General features: G+C 41.2%; 2 long non-coding RNA genes across 4 annotated transcripts in view; one reads left to right on the top strand and one right to left on the bottom strand.

The window, feature by feature from the left end:
* The window catches only part of LOC115645467, a 201,624-nt gene that overhangs the window by 141,596 nt on the left and 34,678 nt on the right, over positions 1–25,350 (bottom strand). For 2 of the 3 annotated variants that reach the window (XR_003998749.1, XR_003998750.1), the window contains exons 2-3: positions 16,681–16,776; positions 2,548–2,725 (exon numbers count right to left, since the gene is read on the bottom strand). This is a non-coding gene — a long non-coding RNA (uncharacterized LOC115645467). Of the gene's footprint in view, positions 1–1,061; positions 1,149–2,547; positions 2,726–16,680; positions 16,777–25,350 lie in introns of all 3 variants that reach the window. The other variant, XR_003998748.1, reaches the window with a different exon arrangement.
* The window catches only part of LOC115645471, a 48,011-nt gene continuing 29,221 nt past the window's right edge, over positions 6,561–25,350 (top strand). The window contains exon 1 of the long non-coding RNA XR_003998753.1: positions 6,561–6,954. This is a non-coding gene — a long non-coding RNA (uncharacterized LOC115645471). The remainder of the gene's footprint in view (positions 6,955–25,350) is intronic.

Raw genomic sequence — 25,350 nt, 5'->3', positions numbered from 1 at the left:
TGGGAATGCAAGAGGAAGGGTGGCCTTGTGGTTAAGTCACTAGTCACATGATGACATAATTGTACAGTGCAAGGCAATGTGATGACATACTCCGAGTCCCACATTATGATGGAAATAAACTGGAGTTTTCCCTCAAATAACACTAAGAGCCAGTTCCTGTTTCGCTGATCTGCCCATAGTGCAGGTTGGAGGTGCAAAGATGGCATAAAGCTCACCTTTGCATTCTCCTGATCCTGGGACTGAACGGGTACAGGTCCAATCTCTTCATATAAGTTAGTAGTCAGTGTAATTTAGAGCAGCCCATAAGTGGCTCTAAGATTCCTTAGGAGCTGAAATTACTGTTGGCGATGAGTGCAAGTTGGGAATATCCCAGCCACACACTCTCCAGCAGCAGAGACGAGGATGGGGTATTTATGCTGTTTCTTGTACCACCTACTGGGTAATAACACAAGAAGGCTCCAGTCTTGTAGAACTAAACTGAATTTTTATTAAGGGAACTATTTAAAGAGGTGCTACAATTGCAGCTAGCAATCAGGCTATGTGCTGACTTCCTAGTGCTTCCTCCAAACTCTTCCCTCCTGCAACCTGTGCTCATGCTCCCTTCCCCCCCAAGATTCATGCAGGTTGATGCATATTCTCTCTGTGTATCCAGGGATTTATATAGTCCTCAACACCAGAATCTGAATTATATAGAAGCCTTTACTGGGAACCAACTGTATTGCTTTATGTTTAAGCTTCAGTTTTCTCTATAGCATTAGTTGCCATATATAGCATCCTGTATTAGTGGATTTTAGATGGCAGGGTCTCTGTGGATTTGATTCCCTGCCATATTGCACTTTACTCCACTTCAAAATGGGTATAAACTGCTACCTGCAGTGTGAATGGGTGGGGAATTCCTATTTGGTTGGATTGTACACCCACTATGGAGAGGTACAAGTGACTGCAAGAGGTGCAAGAGTGTGGGGAATTGGATTACCTGCCTTACAGCTACATTAAAATAATTGTGTTAATTATTGTATGCTAAATTCAGCTAGGGTTATGATTATACTCAGTTATATTACCTATATGAATAATGAAAAACATTGCTTTCCTCCTACTGTATTTAGTAGGATTCGCAGTATACAGCTACATGCAAACTCCTTTCTCTCCTATGTTAAGGCAACATTAAGAATTATTTTCAAATCACGAAAAGCAAGGCAATTCAGACACTGTAAAATGCTCCTAGCAATCAGCAGTTTCTCTTGGAAGGTTATGGGACTATTCCATTTACATAAAATAAAATACCAGATTTACTCCAGTTTCTCTCAGACTCCATTCAGGGGACAATGCAAGAATTCTATTTGGTCTTGGAACAGTTTTAATTGATTGCAAGTTGGCACAATGCATCATACACAGAAGTGTGTATTGTTAGTTTTCATCCTTACATGGAATGTCAATGTGAGAACAAGAAAAGAGATTTAAATAAAATGTTCTTCACTTGAGAAATGCAAGGGGCCAGGGGGAATAACAAAATCATGACAACTAGGGAAGCTAAAAAGTTGAGCTTTCAGTGTGAAACCTAATTTCCAGTTAAAGAAAGAAGAGAAACTCTAGTGTGAACAAGGCCAAAGGAAGGATTCACTCTTGTAACTATACTGGCACACTCTCCTAGTAGAGCTGCAGCTTAAACCTGCACAAGAGTTTGCAAGTACAGTTATTCCATGAATAAAATAAGCTATATCGGCAAAAGGACTTTTTCCTGGTGTAACTGCATCAACACTTGGGCTTTTTCCTGCATAGCTCTGTTACCTAATGGTGTGCTATTTTCACACTCTGAACCTATGCCAGCAAAACTTAAGGACTTAGGTTTTTTTAAACACAGAGATAGATCCCAGCTGGTGTAAAGACTGATTTCAGTATTCCCAAGCATCCAAAAATCATGAGTCAGGCCTGAAAATATTGTGTGAATGACTTAAAAATCATGTTTTAAAATAACATAATTTGGGTTCTTCTTATACGCTTTCTGGTCTTGGCACATTTGAGTTACTGATTTCCAGCCTCTCTCTGCAACCACTGGCATCAGAAACTTTGTGTTGTTTGTTTTGTTTCTGTTTTTTAAATTGGAAGATGACAGTCTCACATAATAATCACATCACCACAAGAGCTGGGATTTTAAGAAATGCATCACTTGTGAGTTTTACAATAAAATCACTGGAGTGGGTAATTACTGCAATTTACACTAGTTGAGGACTTCTCTTTTACCTCTTAGTAATGATGATGCATTTTCAAAAGTATAAGGCCATATTTTACGGTGGGCTATGGTTCCTTTGATTTATTGTTTTACTTTTTTCCTGTATCCCTATCATCACTTTTTGCCTAATTAGGCCACTTCCTGGAGGCAGTGCTGCAAACATGAGTTTTTAAGGAGGAATTAAAAGAGGCAACAGACCATGTGATTAGTTTTGGTATGTACATTCCAAACAGAGGGGCAACATGAAAGGAGACATACAGAACCATGTGTGGGGCATATACAGGACTGATGTACAACCTGTCTTGGAAGAAACTCACCATATGAAAGGTTAGTTATGCAGAAATCTCCATCAAAACTTGTAAATTATGATAGGGAGGAAGGATGGACCAGTGGTTAGGATATTAGACAGAAAACTGGGATCAATTTCTTGCTCCACCACTGACTTCTCGTGTGACTTTGACAGTCGCTTAACCTTTATGTGCTTCAGTTTCCCATCTGTAAAATAGGGATAGAGAAATGCTATTATCTTTAATATATAAACATATATATATTGTGACAAAGTTCCTCCTCTACCTTGGTGGGTCCTGCGCTTATTGGCAGATTTGCTCACCTCACAGATTTACCCTGTGGGTCAGGAAACAGTCCAGAGACCTTCCTCTCTAGTAGAAGCCACAGTCCAGGTCAATTCCTCCTGTGTTTGATCAGGAGTTGGGAGGTTTGGGGAGAACCTGGGCCCACTCTCTACTCGCCCAGCCCAGGGCCCTGTGGACTGCAGCTGTCAAGAGTGAGTCCTGGTACAGTTGCGCAATAGCTACAACTCCCTGGACTACTTCCCCATGGCCTCCACCCAACACGTTCTTTGTCCTCATCACTGGACCTTCCTCCTGACGTCTGATAACACTTGTACTGCTCAGTCCTCCAGCAGTATTTCTACTCACTCTCAGCATCTTGCACACCTCTTGCTCCCAGTTCCATGCAGGCACTTCCACTCCCTCTGGCCTGACTGGAGTGAACCCTTTTATAGCATCAGAGGGACCTTCATTAGAGTCAGGTGCTTAACAGCATCACCTGACTCTTAGTAGGTTAATTGGAGTCAGGTGTTCTCATTAGCTTGGAGCAGCCCCTGCTCTGGTCTCTCAGGGAACAGAAAACTCCTTATCCAGTAGCCAGTATACCTCCCTTCTACTACTCTGATGTTCCCAACTGGCTGGGTTCTATCACAATATATATATATATATATATATATATATAAAATAATACCAGGCTAGTTCCTCAACTGGTATAAATCTATCAGCAACACTCCAACGACTTCACAGGAGCTATGTTGACTGACACCTGCTGAGGATGCAGCCCTGACCCCTGGAAGGTAGATGATCGCTGTCAAGATGTCCTGCAGTGGCTTAAGAGCATGAGGACAAACCTCAGGGCAGACTGTTAAGAGACAGGGCACAAACCCCAAATTGGCTGTGAGGTTTGTACTCAGAACTCACCTATCAAGTGTAAACTTCTCAGGCACTATAACAGTCTAATCATGGAATTGCAGACAGTCCCCCTGGGTACTCTGATCTATCTTGTCATCTAGACAAGTTTGTTTTTGTGATAGATGGTCGTTTACACCAAAAATCACAATGATATTCAGGTTACTCCCAGTCCCAAAGCACCACTCACTTAGGTCAATTGCACCTCAGGTCTCATACCTAAAGAATTATTAATTAGGAAAAGGTGTGGGAAAGAGTTATTTACAAGGTTAAAACAGGTAAACATATATATGCATACAAATGATGTAGTCTTAAGTTTCAAAAGATGATATAATTTTCTATAATAAGCAAGCTTTATATGTCCATTAGGGATACCCTAGGATAAACACTGGGGATCTCTTGCTTATGCCTAGAAAATCTTGCCCTCGAGAATCCAAGCAGCACAGAGATATAGTTTCTCCTTGTCAGGGATTTTTATTCCCTGTCCCCCTTCTGCCAGCTGCCAGATCAGATGATGGAGGAATTGCAGTCTCCTCTCCATGGGGTGGAGAGAGCAATCATCAAATTCTTTTGTCCTCTCTGATGTTTCACAATAGTTCATTGGTCTTGATGGGCCTTCTATGTGGGACAAGACACAACACCTTTTCTTGTAGGCCAGTATTTCACACAAATTAATGTCCCTCTCCTGTCTGGTGGTTTTCACAGCTACAGAGGCAGGCAATGTAAACACTTCAATATTATCTTACAATATGCGATATAGAGTTTACAAGTGAGATTAGTGCATACAGCAATTTACAAGCATTCAATTAAGTCTAAAAGTTTTATAACTCGAATACTTGTTTTAATACCAACACACAGGTGAGCCAGATTAATTCCAGCTATGCATTGCTCAGTATTCAGTTGAGACATGGGGACCTTGGCATGAGCTGGCACCTGGTTTGCCAGCATCACAATCACTGAAAGGCCTCCTGAAGGAGATGTATTTTAAGAAGGTTGTTAGGTAAATCAGGAGAGTGGGAAATTCAAAGAGTGGGAAGCAAAATAGAGGAGATAAAGATGGGAAAAGGATAATGGGCTAGATTCTTTGCTGGCCTGAGACTTGGCCCAGCAATGAAACACAAAGGAGACTGCTGCTGGAGTCTACGGAGTAGACTAAGAGCTCTCACTTGTGCGTCTCACTGCCATTGCCTCTATATATTCAGTCCCAAGAGAGTATCACTCCAGTGGAGGCTTTCCCGGGGGCGGGGGGGTGCCTATTATGGCCACACCTTCTTAGAGACTTTCCTACCTCTATCCCTGCCCTGAAACGGCCTCTCTGCCAGGGCTTCCACAGAGGTGGCACAGAGCTGGCAAAGTGGGCTCTGTGCAAGCATGGGGAATGCTTTAAGATTGTGGGGGAGGGCTATGTGACCAGGTGCAAAGTGGCCATAGAGATATATGTTGGTTATTTTTTCACTATTGTGCACGAAGGTGGGCCATGGGATCACGGCTCTTTGTCATGGCATTGATGCATATTTATTTATTCAGCGATTCTGGAGTGAAGTGGAATGCCACATGTGCTCTTCTGCTCATAACTGTTACACAGCAGGGCTGTTGTCTGTGCTTTGGCAACAAATTGAAAGGCTGCTGCCTGCTTTGGGATTCACTGTGGTCTCTTCAGTATACTTCAGTGTTAAGAAAAGGCATAGTACATTCTTGTCCTAGTCAACAGGTCAAAACAAACAGTGAAACTGTGTGAGGAAGAAACCTTGAAAGCCATTCAGGCCTCTTGTTTGACACAAAGCAATCACTGGCACCCAGGGCTGACATTTCACTGTTTCAGGGGAGTTCCCATTGCAGTTTTACACCATTAGCAGGTCTAATTATGTCAGATGCTTTCATTGTCATAGTGAAAGCTTCCTTTGAGGAAATTAAAACCTGTGTTGGTATTGAAGAGAAAATAAGAAATACCGAGAAAATAAGTGTGTTGGAGAGGGGCGGTTGCTATGTTTAAAAAAATAAAGATTTTTTGTTATGGTAACTGTGTAAGAATGACATGGCTGTAATATACACCATAAAGAAGGCCCTGGCAAGTTGCCATGCCCACAGATATGAAATAAAAGATACAGCTAGTGTAAATCAGCTGGCATTCAACGGAGCTATGTTGATTTTCACCAGCTGAGGATCAAACCCATCATTTCTAGAACTAGAAAAGCAAAGAGGTAGAGAACTCTTGATAACATTGCCCTGTTGCCATACACTGGACCAGATGAGGAGCTGCTTTTGCAGCATGGGCTTGCATGTGCGGGCTGTGTATACAATAAGCACAAGGAACAGAGCACAAGAGGAATCTTTACTCTCATCAGGGAGAATCAGTCTGTAAAGGAGTTTGGAGGAGGAAGCGCCATGATCCTGTTCCTTCTTTCCACCCCTTTTGACACGCTCTAGGATCCTAATGTGCACCAAGCAACCGTGGGATAGATTAAGCCAGGTGAAGTGTCTCTCACGCTCTCCCACTCTCCTGAGTCATACAGCTCCAAACCATCCATCTCTCCTCTGATGGCCACATTCCTTGACCAACTACACCTTCCATGAGCCACCACGGTGCATCCTGGATGATGCAGTCCAGCTGACGAACCCACTTCATAGAGGAGACTAGGGACATAAATTGGGAGCAACGCCCCTGAAACCAAATAAGTTACACTGTGTAAAAGTGGTGTAAAGGCAGAATCTAGCTCTTTGAATCCCGAAGTAGTAAACAAAAAGCCCAGCAAAGGCATTACCAATAGATAATTATGATATGGCTTTCCATCACAGAGTAAAACTTCAATGGGCTGTAAACTGTCACTCCAGCAGACAACAGCTCTGGGGCTCAAAGGAGCCATGTGTGTAATTTTGCTGCCGTTTGCTGCTAGTGCTCACTGAAATTCTTGACAACTGCCAAGAGTGCTGACTCATCATTCAGGGCTTCTGTAGCCTCCCTGCTAGAAACCAGACATAGCAAGGCTGGTCACACATTCAGCAAGAGATAATGGCTTCCAGTAACTTGTGGGTGGTGAGGGCTGGGGGGTAGGAGAAGGAACAATCTTAAATTCATGCAAACAGCGACAATGGAACAAAGGCGAAAGTAACTGAGACTGAAACAGCTACTGATATACATAAAGAATAACGGCTGCTGCAGCTTTTTGTGAATACACCCAGTGCCGTGCGTTGTTGACAGCTGAAGATGAGCAGCTTAGGCTGAAGGAGAAATCCTCTGGACTTACAGTAAGTCCTGTGACACTGCATCATTTGACTCAATTAGCTCGAATGACTGAGATGTAATTGGGCAAAAATATAACATGAGTTGTGACTCACGCTGTGCCTCAAACTGCCCATGTCAGCATAGTAAATTAATTCATATTCTGTTAAATGAAAGCTTAGCGTCAACAGCAATTCCTGGCATATCACATGGATATTTATTGCAGGAGATGGAGGAAGAGGGATTTACAGAAACTGTTTATGTCCAATGATTTCAAAAACAAAAGTGAATGAGAGTTAAAAACAAGGGATCAAAGCTAGGGAATATGTCAGGTCAACAAATATAACTGAGAAGTAAGTTATTTTTGGCATACCATCTGGTAGCTATGTATGAAAGCTGATGATTAACTTACTAGTTATGTGGGTATGATGCAAGAGGTATGGTGAGTGGTTCATCTGCAAATTTAGTCCCCCAGCCCTGTTCCTTGTGCCCAGACAAAATCCTCAGCATAAAAGGCTTATCCCGCAAATTAGTCAACCCAGTCATTCCAGATTTTATTTATTGTAAGCCATGGACCCCAGGGTGACAATCTGAAGCACCCACTGTGAAGCCCTAGAGCAATTTGCATTAGTTCTCACTAGAAATGGGCTTGGATTTAGGAAGCTTGAATCCAGAGCCACACCTGAATCCTAATCTTTCATAAGTAGTAGAGGGTTGTTGGATGCAGTGTTCTGGTTGGGCTGATAAGAGAGCAAGTCATGAGCCTGGCTCTGCTGGATTTTGCTTACTTTCAGACGGGTTCCAGAGATGGTGTTCGGGGGCAAACTGGCCATGTGTGAAGGGACCTACTGGGGCAAACATGGGGTGAGAGGAAGTGTTGGGGAAAATTGGGGTTAAGACAGAGCATTGGAATAAACTAGAGAAGCAGTGGGGGAAATCTGTGCCGGCAGTGGGACAATGTAAGGGTCAGAGGGGTAAACTTGGTGGCTGAGAAGGAGAACTCAGGAAAACTGAGGGGAAGCACTGAGGCAAATTTGGAGTTGGGGAATCACTGGATTAAGGGATCACTGGAGATCAATGTGGGACACGGTTCTGTAGCTAACCCTGTAAAAAGCCCTGTGTAAAAGTGTTAAGGAAGTTGTAATTTAGATGCAAAATGTGTTAACCACTTTTAAAGCATGTTACCTTCCTTAACATGGTATCATAGTTTCAAGCAAGCCAAAATGCATGACATGGTTATGAATCATGGCTCTTGTGGCAAATTTGTGGTAAGATGTGGTGCAAGAAATACTGTATTAAAGATAGAGTTTCTTAGAAGGTGAAAATATTCCTTTAATTGATAGTAGGGCTGCAAAAATAGTTTGGAGACTGAAAAAAACCCAAACCCATTATCTGAAGGAGTTTGAACTCCATCCAATGTGCACTCTTTAGTTGCACAACTGTTCCATTGCGTTAAACAGAGAGGACTAGAGCACAGCACTGTTACCATTCAAAATCTGTTGAAGGCCAAAATTAAAATGGAACACATCATAAAGAACCACAGCTTCACTGATGATTGAAATTTTTTTCATCTAGAGATAGAGGGTCATATCCTCAGTTGGCCTAAATTGGTGTAGCTCCACCCAAGTCAACTGAGTTATACCAGTTTACTCAAACTGATTACATGGCCCAGAATATTTCTCCAATATACGAGTGCCCACACCAAAGATTAGATATGACAAGAATATCTGATTTTTGACATTAAGAGTTGAGGTGACATTTCTTACCCAACAGAACACAATCTTAACCTGACTCCCGCTTTGCCCCCACAGTAAGGAGTCTCTCAGGATGATCACAGCATCTTCTCCCTCAAGCTTGTTTGTCTGTTGTAATCTTTGCCAACCGTTCTTTTGTGTCAGGCTCCTGACCTATCTATTCTGAGACTGATCTGATTTTGAGGGTAGATTTTTAGAGAGGATTCACAACGCAGTTTTAAACCTCTCATATCTAAACTAAAATGGCAAATGGTAAATTCCATCCTGTGGAACCATAATGTCCCCAATGTAGGTCAGCAACAGAATTTGCACATGGGACCTTCACATCCACACCACAGCCCTCTACCACTTCAGCTAACACATATTGCAAGCAGGATTCTTGGATTCTCTTTCTGGTTCTGCAAAGAAAGTGTGGTCTGGTATTTTTCCCTATCTCTGTGCAAAAAAGCATTATAAGAAAGTTGGCATTTTAAAACAGCTCATGGGAGGTGGTGATTTATATCTCAGGAATTCATTAAGCCAATGACCTCCAATTTGCATCACACTTTCTACCCCAGGCCACAAACTAGCTTACCAATTTCCAGTCCACTCTGACCTATGTGTGTGAATTTCAGAAAGGTTAGAAAATTCAGCTTCAGACAGTGACAGTGCTTCAACTTTAACTATGGTACAGTCACTTGCCCCCCGTAATGTCCAGTCTTGATTTTCATGGTCCCTCAAAACAGAGGACTGATGTACTGAAGTCTGACCTGGTTTCTTCAGTTTGTCAGTGGAGTTACACAGGTGTAAATCTGGAGTATCAGTGGGGAATTAGGCCCTGTGTCTGACAAATCAAATCAGAATGTTAGCTCAAACCTCCCTCCCTTTATTGTAGATTATTGAAGCACAAATCATTGTGTATAGTCTTGTTTAGTGCTTCTTACTACTTTTTCAGCTACCTTTTCAACTTCTGATTTCTCAAAAACAAGAAATAAGCATGATGTGTAGATGCTATGGGGAACATGAACTCAGGGCTCCAAGGAACTCTTTTCACTGGGATTGACACCATTCTGCCTACCTAGAAGGATTCTCATCCAGTTTCCTTGATAGCTGGAGAATTTGTTTCTGTTCTATTCAGGTTCATATAATGCACTCATCACCACAGCCTCTGAGCACCTTCCAAAATTAATTAAGCAATATACTTAAAATATGTCAAGTGTTTTCTGCCGGCTGTTAGAACTGGGCTGTGAAACTATGCTATAGACTATCTAGAAAAGTAGTGCCTCAGCTGGTATAAATTGGTGTAGCTCTATTGACATCAGTTGATTTACACCACCAGTAGATCTGGCCTGTAGTCTACAGCATAGTGTGGTTTTCACTGTTTTCAGAATAAAACCCTCAAAACAATAACAACAATAAAAACTCCCTTGTCAATACTGGTCAGGAAAGTATGCTGGAATCTTGACTACAACCACATTTATACATAGCTGTGGCTAGCATGTTTTGAATTCTAGTGTGGACAGGAGCTAAATTAGGAAAGAGGCAAGAGAAACTGAATGCAAATGTGTGTACAGGGATATTAATGACTGGTATCAGTGTCACTTTCACTTTGTTATTAAAAGCAACATCGGTGCTCTGGAAGAATACAGACACCGGAGAAGTGTAACTGGCTGCTGCTTTTAGCTCAGGCACAGTGTTTCTCTAATTTTAACTGTTTATGAATGTAGTGCTGAGAGCAAAGGAGACTGGAATTTAGTTATCCACTGACTGGGGGCAACATAAGTTGTGACAGTGTGACCTTCCACATGCTGTTTTGCTAATGCACAGGAATAAAAATGTGGCCACTTTTGGAGGGGCACTTTCTGTGTCTCCTGTGGCTGGACGAGCTGGCTCTCCGCCCCTCCCTTCTCCTCCATTCCCCCGCCCTGCTGCCAGAGGAGCTGTCTTTCCCTGCCATGGCCCCAGGGCAGTGGAGCTTGCTTTCCTCTGGCAGCCAGAGGAAAGCATCTCCTCCTCCCGCCACGGCCCCAAGGTTGGAGGAGCTGTCATCTCCTGTCCTAGCTGGGCTGGAGGAGCTTGCTTTCCCCACCCCATCTGAGTTCTGTGCCCCCACTGATTGGGGGAACATGCCCCTCCTTGATCCCTGACTGCCTCTCCCCCATGCACAGCCCTTCCTGGAGATACTCACTTAGGTTCCATACCATGGTCTTTACAGATGATGGGACAATTCGTTTTCTATGCCCATTCAGTCCTAGACTTGAATGCCAAAGCTGCCAACAAAGCTACCAGTTGACTGTAGTAATGGTTTTGTGATAGGGGCACCTGTCCACTAGGAACTGAACTAAGGCTCCCAACTTGTTTCATAGAGGCCACCTCCATCCAGTGGATGGTGATAACTTTTGATGGCTGTTAATTATTGTAGCATCTAACTGTGAAAGCCTTCACATCCCATGGCCTATTCCCTGAGCCATTCAGTCCACTGCTGCAACCCCAGCAGTTTCTGGCTATAGACCCAGCAAAAACCAAACATAGGAGGATTATCCCAGTATGGTGGCACAAGACCAGTTTTAAGATTCTGACATGACCCGACCATCTTCCTATCATTTTGGGGACAAATTCAGAGACCATGCCCATGATATTCCGATGTGGCAATGATCCCCAAATGCCATTTACCACCAGCATCCAATGTAAATTGGAGCAGCTCTGAAGCTGCTCTAACTTGTGCTGAGGGACCAGCCTCACTTACAGCAGCACCAGAGTCAGAGGCACAAACAGGTAAGCTCTATGCCTCTATTGTAGCCCTTGACTTGCCCAGTGTGTTCCTCTGTTCATAGCTGAGGATCTGGGCCCATTTATTTCTAAAATACTCTAGTATTTTCAATAGTATAAAAATATTTACAACTTAGCAAAATGAGCTTATTATCTGGTTGTTTGGTCTATGTCAGTGTGTTAACAAACATACAGGCTGTCCTTGTTACTGCGTTCCAAAGCAGCTCCAGGTTCTTTGTCAAAGCTTTTAATAGCCCTTTGGATTGGAAAAATGCCTAGACAGTCATAGGATTGCATGACTCACTGGGTTACAGAAAACTAGCTAAACACAAAGTTAAAAGAATCAAAACAGCTACACTAGGTCATTTTGAAATATCCGTATCTGAGTTATACAGTTCAAATTGAGATTATTTTAGTAGCTTGCAAAGAACATCAAATTGCTGGAATTTCTGAAATGTTTGAGAAGTAAGTTCAAGGTCGTATTTGAACACAAACATGTTGCACATGGTAATTATCATGATTTTGTTATATTTACTGGTACAAAGTATTCAGAGGCATGCAGCAAGTAAACTAATGATCTGTCGCTGAGCAAAGTTTAACTCTGAGTACCATATTATGGATTTCAAAATATGTTTTAATGTCAGGCTTTCTGAAATCACAATGAGAAAAATATTTTGATTGTGAAAGAAATGTGAAAGATTTACTTGAGACAGAAAGAGAAGTGAGGCAGTAGGCAGAAAGGCCTGCAAAAAATATTTTCCCAATTCTACATATAGCGTTTAGATCCAGTCATATAGCCAGATGTTCCCTTTTTAAAGATGTCTCAGTTTTTTGGGACTTCTTCTTATCTAGATGCCTATTATCTCCATCCCCTGTCCCATTTTTTCACAATTGCTATCTGGTCACCCTAAGCATGTGAGAACAATGGGAACCAAGCTTTATGTGCACTCGTATCTAAATTTTCACAAACAATTTAAACTCTCTCATGATAATCTTTAAGCTGGTACATTTTGATACATTGTCAGAACGAAACTGCATTACCAAAAGTGACATCAGCATTTACAGAAAGCCTTTGTGAGTAATACACAGGTCCTGTCTCTTGACACAGAATCCCTGTACTGGAGGCAGTTTCAATATTAATCAGTCTGCTGTTGCTAAGGGCTACAATCTGCTAACAGAAAACTTGGATTGGTCACTGATTCATTGTAATGGGGCACTGTTAATTTGCAGTGTTTTAATTTACCTGACTGCGTTTCCTTCAAGATTGTATTAACAAAAGAGTCATTAACAAAGAATTTCTGTTGCCATTGATGCGTGTGTGTGTGTGTGTGTGTGTGTGTGTGTGTGTGTGTGTGTGTGTGTGTGTGTGTGTGTGTTTGTTTTCTCTGGAAGGTTTCAAAGCACTGGTATATTTAGTTTACTAAAGCATGATTTTGCTTCCATTGAAGTCAATGGCAAAACTCCTACTGACATCACGGGGAGAAGAATTGAAGCCTAAAGGTAAAATTCAGTTTTGTGCAGAGGGCCAGCACAACACCTATTTACCATTTAAGCCCTGCAGGGCGGTGTATAAATTTGTGCTCACTCTTTGCACCTGGGTGATTTTCTCTCTAAAAGAGGAAATCTAACTAAAAGAGTAGCCTAAATAAGGTGACACTGCCAATTGTTGGTAGTGAGTCCCAGCGATGAGATTCAGATCTGAAGTCTTAAACCACTCCCATAAGAATTGGGGGGAGGCAGACAGTTCTGCCAACTATAGAGATGTGTTGGCAGCTGTAAAATTCAGACCCAGATCTGGATTCAGAGGGGCGGAAGGAAGTGCTCAGCAATAATTCATAGCAAATAATCATTAAGGCTCCAGTTCACCAAAGCATTACAGCATGTACTTAAGTGCTTTGCTGAATGAAAATCACCTGCTGGATCAGGAACTATACAAATAAAGCAAAACCCAGCAGCGCTTCAGACACAGACAGATTCAAATTTACTCCCAAGGGAGCTGCAGTCGGCACTTTTTGCCCAGAGGCAGCCCTACTTATGAGAGGATTCACTCATCCACTGGGAGTACAACTTACATCTACTGAGTCCTACTCCAGTGCTCTGTCCACTAGACTTCTGGGCTAGCCCCACCCACTTTTGTGACTGTATTTGCCAACTCTGGGCCCCCTGTTGGAACAGGTGTTACATGAAGCTTGCTCAAGCAACCATACCACTGCCAGGGAACTGCAATCACAAGCCAGTGGAAACCAGGGATGAGTTGTCTGACTATGCAGATAGTTTTATTTCCGCTCCCCTACTCCACAAATATCTGCTCATGATACTATGTGTTTTTATCTAATGCAAAAGTAGCAATGTTGATTTTAAAACACTTACATGTGCAAAACCTCTCAGAGGGCAAGATCCTCATCTCAGTGGCCTGGGTATAATTGTACAGTAACATATTCAAGTCAACAGCATTTCTCTGGATTTAAGCAGTTGTCACAGAGTGTAAAATTAGGCTCGGTATTACCATTTCTTGATTTTACCATAAGTCTTGCAATATTTGGGTTTTTTTCCTTAATGCCTGCACTACTGGAATCATGTGAAAATGTGAGAATCTCAGTTTTCATTTTTTATGAATAAGTTTCTAACTCTTATGGTCATGGAATAAAACTGGCAAATGTGAACTCTAAAGGCTAAAAAAATCAGAAGACCAATAAAAAGAAGTCCATACGTACTTTTTATTTAATCTCATGATTTTTTAAATCCATCTCATGATTTATGGGGCCTGACTCATGATTTTTGAACATTTGGGGTTGCCAACACCGCAGGCCCAGAGTATAGCTTTTCCTATTTATTGGATCTCATATTTCTATGAGTGACTCATGCAGTATCATGGGGACAGCAAGAAGGAATGTGCTGTGTTCACCGCATCATCCGTTTAATTTCCTGGGCACAACATCTTTAGAGCAACTGGGAGATTCTCTATCAGGCCTTTCATTAATATGCTTCTAGATTTATCTATCTAACTTGCATCTGCACTAACAATCCTCCTGTATGGCCCTGGGTGAAAACTGAGAGGTAACACCAGCTGAAGGCAATGGACTGACCAGAGTGTGTCCCCATTTTGAATAGAGAGTTACAGCTCTGTGTAATACAGAATCATAAAATACGGTCTAGGTCAGATAAGCCTTTAAAACATGAGCATAACTATTAATAATTAAATATAATAGCCAATATCATTTCCCTAGAAAGCAATTTCTCTCCTCACTAGCACACAGAACAAAGACTACATCAATATTTGGAGATGGATAGATAGCTTAATTCATTTTGCAAATCCAGGGAAGTAACACTTCAGCACTTTCGCATAAACTGTCTCTGACACTGAAAATTAGCTAAGGGGTGTGAAAATGTCAGGCATATAAGGACTTAATTTTTCTCTTGTTTAAAATATCATCAGTTATCTGCAATCAATGTAATGAGACAGCTTTCCATACAATAATGATTTACAATATGTTTATAGGCAGAGATAGGAGTAATCATAAGGTTAGATTTGTCTCCATGTGCATTCTTTGAGCATCAGAAATGCTTAGTTTTGCAGTTCTCTCAGCCTAAGTATGCATGAGAGACAGACTTAGATCTACATAAGATTTCTGTACTTCCCCACACAAATATGTGTAGTATATACAGGCAATCTGGCCTTAACTTCATATAAACATATCCAATAACCAGATGCTTAAGACATGCAAAAATCAACTATCCCAATGAACGAAAAGCAATATAATCAATGCTTAAATATCTAAACGTGTATTAAAGGAAACACACTCCTGGACATAGTGTTTTAATTTTCTTAACTTTCCATTGTCTGGAATTTCTTGTTTTAAAGCTGGGCAGGAGGGGGAGGGGGGGAGTGAGGAATGCTTCCACTGCTGATGTCCTTTCCCAGTGGGTAATCTCTGCCCCAGTGTTTTAAGTGGAGCTAAGATGAATGTGGTTCTGCTGTTTATTTCCTTGCATGTGCACCAGAATTGTTGATATCAGCAGATTTCTACAAATGTGCTTGACACAGGTTCTGCTGCTGTCACACAGGAAGCACCAGCCTGTTTTTAGGGGCATCACAAAAATCACGTTATTAATATTTCTTAGCAACAGAATGTCTCTTAGGTACTTGTATAGTCCTTTTTAACAAAGTACCTCACAATCTATAATGTATTTACCCTCACAAAACCCCTCTGAGGTAGAGAAGTAACATTATTCCCATTCTACAGATGGTGATCTGAAGTATTGAGAGACTATGGGCTTTGTGCAGCATTGTACACTGTGGGGTTGTGAATTCTAATTCTCAGCAACTAACCAAAATATCCCTAGTGCACACCAACAGGGTCTACATGGACCAGTTAGCAAGTAACGAAATTCATATTCTTATAGCCCACACTGTTGCACTGTATAGATAAGCTCTAAGTGACTTGTCCATACTCACATAGGAAGTCTGTGGTGGGGCAGGGCATTCTACTCAGGTCTCTGTAGTCCAAGGAAGGCACCTGAGCCACTGGACTATCTCACTGGGTGAGTGATGGTTTTAACAAATCAAATTATTCTGGAATCCTAATGCCTTTCCCCATCAGATTCCAGCCATAGTTTGTGTGAGGAGCTATGTAACATTTATATATGTATGCCATCCCTAAAATACTCAGCTTTAACCCACCAAAAATAACCTATATTTACCTAGCATAAAATATTAGAACTGTTCAAAAATGATTGTCAAAATATTTTTGTGCAAAATGTTCATTTTCAGTTTTTCAATGCAAAATCTGAAAAAAATGCAATTTTTTGTTGAAAACCTAGAAAAAATCCACCAAAAAAATTAATTAAAAACATAGAGACAAAAATTGAATGATTTCACAGAAAATATTTTTCATTTTCCAACAGTTATCAAATATGGAAAGCTTAATGTGGGTCTTTATCTTTTCTCTAGCAGCTGTAATTCCAATCAGCACCCCTGTACATGAGTCACCCTAAAGTCTACATTTCTCCAACAGCAGCCAGATAATGATCACCATATCCCCCACATGCTGGTAAACTGTGGACCACTGCAGTGCATAAATTATTACATTGTGGCCCTTAATGGCTCAACCTGGACCATTTTACAAATGAAATAATTTAACAGTTCCCAAAATAATACATAGGCTTTAATCCTTTGCAGTGTCATAGTGTTCACCATCCAACTATCTCAAAGTACTTAACAAATCTATTCCCAGCTCTACAACAGCTCACCTGCTGGCTGATATTGGGCAAGTCATTTGATTCCTCTGTACTTCTGCTCCACCGTCTGTCTTGTCTATTTAGACTGTAAGTTTTTCAAGGACTGTTCTGGAAAGAAACAAGTCTCTTACTATGAGTCAAAATAGCACCAGGGCCTCTAGGTGGTATTGAAATTTAAATAAAAATAGTAATAAAAATAATTATTAATAAATAGTAAATCAGCAGGAGGAATTACAAACCAGGAAGTCTTGTCTTCCGGTTTCATGTTTATTCCACTAAGTCATACTGCCTTTGAGCTATTTTCTTAAGCATCATCTCAAATAGTGTCAGATCAGAACAAACACAGCTATTGAGGAAGTAAATATAAAAATATTATTTTACAGTATGCTTTTCATATATATGCTTCTTTCAAACTACAGAGCGATAGTATCTCAACCCAGGTATTCACATTGCTGAAAGCTGTCCCTGGGCAAAACAACTAATAAAGTACATCTTGAGGCTTGTATCTATGGCAATTGTGATGCACGTACAAATACTCAGCATAGTGACGTTTTTGGGAAACAACCCTTTAAGTGAGTGTGTCAGTTTCTTCCTTGAGTTACAATAAAAGCTTTAGGGTTCCTGTAGACATTAACAAAGCAAAGGCACCATGATTTCAGCTTGGTGAGTCACACTCTTAACAGGGCAGGTATGTGTGGGATATTAACAGACTATAATGTCTAGGTTTTCTCTGTCTCATTGGATTGAATCATTAATGAAGAATTTTGCAGACAATGCTAAGGATCAAAAGACCTTATATTGGTTACCCTAGGTAGTTTGTAATGAAAAGTGTAGGCCTGATTCTCCTCTAACTTATAATAGGGTAAATCAGCAGTAACTACATTGAACTCATTGTAAAACTGGTATGAGTGAGAGGAGGAGCAAGACCAGGGCATTTTAGGAATGGGGGCCTGATCCTTCAAATTGCAACTCAAGCAGTCCATATTCCGGTGAATAGTCCAGTGAAGCCAATAGTCAATGTGAGAGAAAGGGATGTTCATGGGACTACTTGAATGAGCAAAGGCTACTTATACATATGAGGGAGGATAGAAGTAGAGAGGGTTTTTTTTCTCTTGGGCAAGGGAAACATCCTCATACACAACAACCTGACTGCCTCCAAAAATCTGACTTACCCTTTGTCTCTCTTCTCTGTAGCCTTGGGCTGTCCTGCAACTCCTATATTTCCTTTGTCTTCTAATCTGCCTCTCACTTCCTCTGCCTCACTGCTTTGTATCTATTGAAATTCTTATCCACGTCATTCTCCTCTCATCCAAACTGTCTTTTCCCATGATGTCCCCAAGTCCCATCTCCCCAGCCTGTACAATATGGCTGCTTGCCTGATTATATAGTCAAAAAGCTATGATCACATCCTCCAGTCACCAGACAATTCTACTTTAATATCCAATGCAAAATTGTCTTTCTTTTTATGAACTCAGTGATCTGGTTCATAGGTGTCACATCTCTTCACATCTTGTCTCACACTCTAGTCATCTAACACCTGCCTCTCCTTTTACAGGCTAATATCATTATAGAAAATTATTTTCTGCATATTCTACTGTGAAACTGCATCCCACATTCTTCACCATGATATTATTATGATATGATGATATATTTATGATATCTTTTATGCATGGTAAGGCATGTGAGGTGTCATTGGAAAGGTTATGATTTGCTGAATATGATTACGCTATTTGTATGCATGTATCATTTTTGTACCCAAAGTTTTGAATATTGACTATGTATTTATTTCACAAAGAGCTATTCCTGGGCAATACTCATTAGGCAAAATGTTCTCAGTCAAGATAGCTGGCTGGGAACGGCCCATTCAGGCTAATGAGCAATTAGGAAGAAACAATAGACCTTAGGAGAAGCTTATGTCCCACCTGGTGAGCCTTCCTGTGAACGTGCCAAACAGCCAGTGGGGGATGGCTGCTGTGACTTTGCAGGACCATGTGACCAGGTCATCTGGTGCTGGACTCCATCTTGGAAGTCAGTATTTGTCCACTGACTGACATGAGAACCAATCTTTGAAACAAGGGCATCCCGTCATACACAAAAGCTATATAAGGCAGGATAGTGACATCATCATGGTTTTTCACTGACTCCGCACCCAAGAAGACTCCTGGAAACACTCAAGGAACAAAGACTGAACTGAGGGAAGTGCTGGATCCAGGCTAATGGGATTTTTAGTCTGTGAATGGAACACCTAAGGATTCCAAGCTGTAAAGCAAGCACAGCTTGCATCTTTAAAATCTGCGGCCTGCTTGTATCATCACTTAGGGTGAGAATCTGCTATTCATATCCAATCTATTTAGTATATTAAGCTTAGTTTGCATTTTTTGTTTATTTGATAGGTAATCTGCTTTGATCTGTATGCTATCCCTTATAATCACTTAAAATCTATCTTTTGTAGTTAATAAACTTGTTTTTTCTTTCTCTAAAACCAGCGTGTGGCAATCATAACTCAGGGGAAGTAAGCTGTTGCATATTCCTCTCCACATTGAGGGAGGGGGAGAATTTTATGAGCTTACACTGTACAGTTCCCTATGCAGCATAAGGCGGTATAATTTTGGGTTTATACTCCAGAGGCAAGGTGTACCTTAGGAACTGGGAAGTACCCTAGTTGAAGCTTTTCCATGCACGGGCTGGTTGAAGAGCCTGCATGTAATTGCAGCTGGATGTGTCCCTACCTGTATGTATGCTGGTGAAAGTACAAGCTGGATAGGGCTTGGAAGCTTCTCACAGCACTGATGGGTTGGGAGCACTCGGTGGTATCCCAGTTCCAGGTGGCACCCCAGGGGGAACCTGTCACACCTACCATCTGGAATAGCCTTGGTGTACTGCCACCACACTAGCAGTCTGAGCCAAACTCTCAGATCTGCTGCAGTGACATCATGGAGCTGTGCCTGTTTAGACCAGATTTAAATCTGGTCCTCAAATCCCATATGAAGACATATATTTTCTCCCTGGCCTATTTCTCTCTCTCTCAATCTCTCTCTGCAATTTTTGTATTTGTTAAAACTTTATAACTCTACCTATTTCAATCTCTAAAGTGTTTTAGAGTAGAGATCATATGAAAGATTTTACATAAAATAAAGTTGTATTGTATCTCAGCTCCTATAAAATCTCATTGATATCTTTGGGTATATGATATATCTTAATAATGGAATCAGACATGATAATTAATATTTGTACATGAAAGCTCCAAGGAATGCTACATTTCTTTTTTTTCCCTTAGCTAGTCATGATATTAATTAATACACTGCAAAGTGATTAAAATCATTTTTAAATAATGAACAATACCGAGACAGACAAGTTAATTGATTGATTGGTGTATGAGCAAGGTCCTAAGGGACTAGCATTTGCATATTAACACAGATCCTGTCTTAACGAGCTGCTTGCCACATTTTATCTTCCTTTGAGCAGCACTGTGCATGATAAAATAACACAAATAAGCCCACTGAATTGCTACTTCTCAAGGGAACATTGCGCAAACTTTTAAAATGCCCTTCACTAAATATGACCTATGCACACATCATATAGATCTGCAGAGAGAGCTATGTAGATGTATTGAACTTTTAGTGAAAGGGGCTTGTTAAAGTTAGCCGTTCTGGAGAATTATTCATAAAGACTACAGCATGGCAATGCAATCTTCTCCATGCTGATCTAACATTTGCCTCAACCCTGATCTGGTGGGAAGGAGGAGAGGAGAGTTCAGTTTCCAAGCTCATTCAATCCGTGGCCTCTTTGCTGTGACTGCCAACAAGAAGCAGTATGCCAACTAGTTCTAATTGTCCACAAGAATGGGACTACGATCACCAACTCATTTCACACAGGCCATCCGGCAGTAACATTCAATCACTAGAGTCCAATCCTGCATCCACCGAAGACAGATGCAAAACTTACAGAATCTTCAATAGTGCAGGACTAGATGTGGAAGAATGTCCTAGGCCTGGTCTACACTACGCGTTTAAACCAATTTTAGTAGTGTTAAACCGATTTAACCCTGCACCCGTCCACACAACGAGGCCTTTTATATTGATATAAAGGCCTCTTAAAACCAGTTTCTGTACTCCTCCCAGATGAGAGGAGTAGCATTGAAATCGATATTACCATATCGGATTAGGGTTAGTGTGGCCGCAAATTGACGGTATTGGCCTCTGGGCGGTATCCCACAGTGCACCACTATGACCGCTCTGGAAAGCAGTCTGAACTCGGATGCACTGGCCACGTAGACAGGAAAAGCCCCACAAACTTTTGAATTTCATTTCCTCTTTTCCCAGCGTGGAGCTCTGATCAGCACGGGTGGCGATGCAGTCCCAAATCCAAAAAGAGCTCCAGCATGGACTGTACGGGAGATACTGAATCTGATCACTGTATGAGGAGACAAATCTGTTCTATCAGAGCTCCGTTACAGAAGATGAAATGCCAAAGCATTTGAAAAAAATCTCCGGGCTATGATACAGAGTCCACAGCACAGTGCTGTGTGACAAGCGTAATGGAAAGCCAAAGAATCAAATGGATGCTCATGGAGGGAGGGAGGGGGGACTGAGGACTCCAGCTATCCCACAGTTCCCGCAGTCTCTGAAAAGTATTTGCATTCTTGGCTGAGCTCCCAATGCCTGTAGGGTCAAACACATTGTCCGGGGTGGTTCAGGGTATATCTCGTCAATTTACCCCCCCTCCCTCCCTGCAAAAGAAAAGGGAAAAAAATCGTTTCTTGACTTTTTTCAATGTCACCGTATGTCTACTGCATGCTGCTGGTAGACATGGTGCCGTGGCACTGAACAGCAGCATCCTCTCCCCTCCCTTCCCCGGTGGCAGACGGTACAGTGCAGTAGGACTGATAGCCATCCTTGTCATCTTCCCATGAGTGCTCCTGGCTGTCCTCAGGTGAGGTCGGCCAGAGGCACCTAGGTAAAAATAGGAATGACTCACGGTTATTCCCGGCAGATGGTACAGAAAGGCTGGTAATCGTCCTCATCATAGCAACTGGGGGCTGAGCTCCATCACCACCACCCCCTTTCATGTCTAAAGAAAAGATTCTGTACTGCCTGGACTATCATAGCAGCAGGATGCTGGGCTCCTTTCCCCTCCCCCCCCCCCCCCCGCACCGTTTAATGTCCTGCCTGGACTATCATAGCAGCTGGAGGCTGCCTCCTTCTCATTTTATCTCACTCAAAAGTCACTGTTTCTTATTCCTGAATTCTTTATTACTTCATCACACAAATAGAGGGACCCTGCAACGGTAGCCCAGGAGGGTTGGGGGAGGAGGGAAGCAATGGGTGGGGTTGTTGCAGGGGCACCCCCTAGAATGTCATGCAGCTCATCATTTCTGCGGGATCTGACACGGAGCGACTGTGCTCTCTGGTATACTGGTTCTCTAGTACACTTGCCCCATGTTCTAGGCAGGACTGACTCTATTTTTATAGATACAACATAAAGGAGGGAATGACCTGGAGGGTCATTCCCATTTTTGTCTTTGCGCCCCCGGCCGACCTCAGCTAAGGCCAGCCAGGAGCACCCATGACAGCAGCAGATGGTACAGAACGACTGATAACCGTCATCTCATTGCCAATTTACAATGGCACAGCAGATGGTACAGAACGACTGGTAACCGTCTCTGCTACCTTGCAAAGGCAAATGAATGCTGCTGTTTAGCGCTGCAGTACCACCTCTGTCAGCGGTATCCAGTACACATACGGTGACAGTGACAAAAGGCAAAAAGAGCTCCATGGTTGCCATGTTATGGCGTCTGGCAGGACAATCCAGGGGAAAAGGGTGCGAAATGATTATCTGCCATTGCTTTCATGGAGGAAGGAATGAGTGACGACATTTACCCAGAATCACCCGCGACACTGTTTTTGCACAATCATGCATTGCGATCTCAGCCCAGAATTCCAATGGGCGGGGGAGACTGCGGGAACTATGGGATAGCTACGAGATAGGGGGGACCCTGCAACGGTAGCCCAGGAGGTGCAACGCTCCAGAAATCGACGCTAGCCTCGATACATGGAAGCACACCACCAAATTATTGAGCTTTGTGTGGCCACGTGCACTCGACTTTATACAATCTGTTTTACAAAACCGGTTTATGTAAAATCAGAATAATCCTGTAGTGTAGACGTACCCCTAGAGGCAGTGACAGTCAACATGTCCACAACTGGACACATGGCAACATGTGACCAATTCTCCCTTTTTCGTCAATATAGTCAAACCTTGCTTACCTAAATGCTAATTAAATGAAATTCTTAATGTTGTTAAGATTGGATATGAACCCCAAGTTTTGACTTCATCTCATAAGTCTGCATGACTTACAGTCCTTGGGCCAGATCTTGAAATGGTATAAACTGGCATAACTCCATTAAAGTCACATGCTACTTACATCAGATGAGGATATGGCTCCTATGGGCCTGAAGCACAACTGCTGCTGCCTCCTGTAGAGCTGGGGGGACACGAAGAATGCAGGAACCAGGTTTTGAAGTTGGTTGTCAGGAGCAGGTCAAGTGACCCTTCAAAGCCTTCTGGGCAAGCTCCCAACATACCCGAGTGCCCCTTGAGATCAGTAGATAATTGAGTTTCTACTGTATTGTACTGAATTTTGAACAAGTATAATGGCACTATACAAATGGAGTAATCATCACTAGTGTAAGCAAAGACAACTTCACTCATCCCAAGGATCTAGCTGCCTCAGGAACAGGAACCAGTGACAACCGTGTAGCACTGATATGATACGCTGTCTTCAGGATGAATTGCCACATGATGAACCAGCTGCAGATTTTGAATGAAGTCTGTTGTCAGTCCTAGAGACAGTTCTGCCATTTTAATTGCTATAGTTCATAGAATATCTAGAGTACTTTCATCTAGAGAATACAGGTTAAAGCAACCTTAGAAAATGTAATAGTTTATGATTACTATAATGAGCAGATTTAAATCCATATTGTGTACAGCGATAATTAATCTACTTAGGGATTTTTTTACTCAAATGGATTGTTTCAAATAGGTTGTCTTAAATTAATTTAAGCCAGAGCTTAGGCCAATCCTTCTCCTCATGGTATGAATTTGTTCTCTCTTTAGATTCAGATGTCATTTGCTAATCTTTTTATTTCTAATAGAAACAAAACTAAAAATCTCAGAAAAATCATCTCTTTAATGCTGTTCTAATAATTTAATACTGTATATTAATAATTACAGGTTGTTCCTGGATGATTAATAGAGACCATCAAGATTTTTTTAGAAATCAGCACTGAAGTATTTGTTAGTCTTATAGTCTTTGCTAAATTCTATCACTTTTTACCATAGAATAAATATGCCAGTCTGTCTGCCTTTCCGTCAATTACCTATCTATCTGTGTTTCTTAAATAGAAAAAAAAAAAGCCATGTTAGTGCAATTTTAAGGTTGTACTGTTAAAATCACAAAGGGCCAGACTGTAATACTTTCACTAAAGCTGAATAATGTATTATATCATAAGTAGCCTAACTGAAGTCAATACATCTATTTGCAGAGTAAAGGACCATTTAACAGGTGAAATCCTGGATCCATTGATGTCAGTTCAGGTTTTGCCATAGACTCTAATGGAATCAGGAATTCCCCCAATGTGAGCGTGAGAATCACAAGCAGACGCAAAGTAAAGAAATGCTAAAGTTATGTTTCTAACAGTAACATCGATATTGCACATCCTGTACTTATATTTTAAATATATTTTGCCAAAACAGAACAGACATATACTAAGAAAAACTAATTAAAATGAAATTTCAAATATGTGAAACTGAAATTTGGAGGGGAAAAAAAGGAAAAAATTGTAAAACTTTTTCTTCCATTTTTTGACCACTGAGTGAGCTGATAAAGCTATTTCAATACTTGAAATGCTGATCAAATCTTTTTCAAAATTTTGAACATGAGGGTGAAAAGCAAAAAAAATTAAGAAAAAAAAAGTTGCAAAAATACTTATACCTTTTACTTCCCACTACCTTTTGATCTGCTCTAATACTAAGCTACTCATTTAACCAAAAAACAGGAAGAGGAAATATTACTTATTTGCGGTAAGGCTGAGATAATGTAGATGTAGGAGCCTTTGCCTGAACACTTCCTCAGTTCAGTGCCCAATGTTCATGTTAAATTGCAGCTTTGTCTCACAAAGACTGGATTTTTTTTCATAAGAAAAACCTATAACTCAAAAACAACAGAAGAGATTTTGCTCCAAATTTAAAATAAAACAAACATACAAACACACACAAATACTGCAGGAAACATGGAAAATGTTATTCTCTTTAGCCAGGCACTGATCCAAACCCTAAATAAGTCAACAGAAAGACTATCAAGTTTCAAGAGCTTTTGATCAGGTCATAAATGAATGTTTCCAAAAGGTACATGTATGTATAAAACAGAGATATAATGGAAACAGTCTCCATTTTAAATATATTGTTATTATATTAGTCATATTCCAGTAGCACCTAATATTCCCAGTCAGGATTGATTGTGCTAGGCATATATTGTTGTATTATTCATTCAGGCTTTATATCTCGTCTTAAGTCAAGTGTATTTCTTGTTTATCCTGCATGCTTCCACATTCTTTTGAATCTTATTTGGGATGTTTATTGAATTTTCAGTGGTTAGTCTCATGTTTAAGAAGCCCTGATTCA

Source organism: Gopherus evgoodei, chromosome 2 (genome assembly GCF_007399415.2).
Source record: "Gopherus evgoodei ecotype Sinaloan lineage chromosome 2, rGopEvg1_v1.p, whole genome shotgun sequence".
Classification (NCBI taxonomy): domain Eukaryota; kingdom Metazoa; phylum Chordata; order Testudines; family Testudinidae; genus Gopherus; species Gopherus evgoodei.
This window is presented reverse-complemented; position numbering and strand designations above follow the sequence as displayed.